Here is a 217-nt window from a genome sequence, read left to right on the forward strand (position 1 = left end):
TAGGATATGCCTTTAAAGTCCACTGAATGCATATAGATTAATCAGTAGAATGTGCAACACATTCTATCTGATCTGTTGTATCTATATCTTTGTAATTTACTGCTTTTGTATCTACAAAATTCATACAAAATATATACTGAAACTGATAATAGAAAATGTGGTATAAACAAATGTTTTTGTCCAGCAGTGAGAGAAAGGTTTATATTAAATGTTCACA

The sequence above is a fragment of the Chiloscyllium plagiosum genome, chromosome 4 (genome assembly GCF_004010195.1).
Source record: "Chiloscyllium plagiosum isolate BGI_BamShark_2017 chromosome 4, ASM401019v2, whole genome shotgun sequence".
Classification (NCBI taxonomy): domain Eukaryota; kingdom Metazoa; phylum Chordata; class Chondrichthyes; order Orectolobiformes; family Hemiscylliidae; genus Chiloscyllium; species Chiloscyllium plagiosum.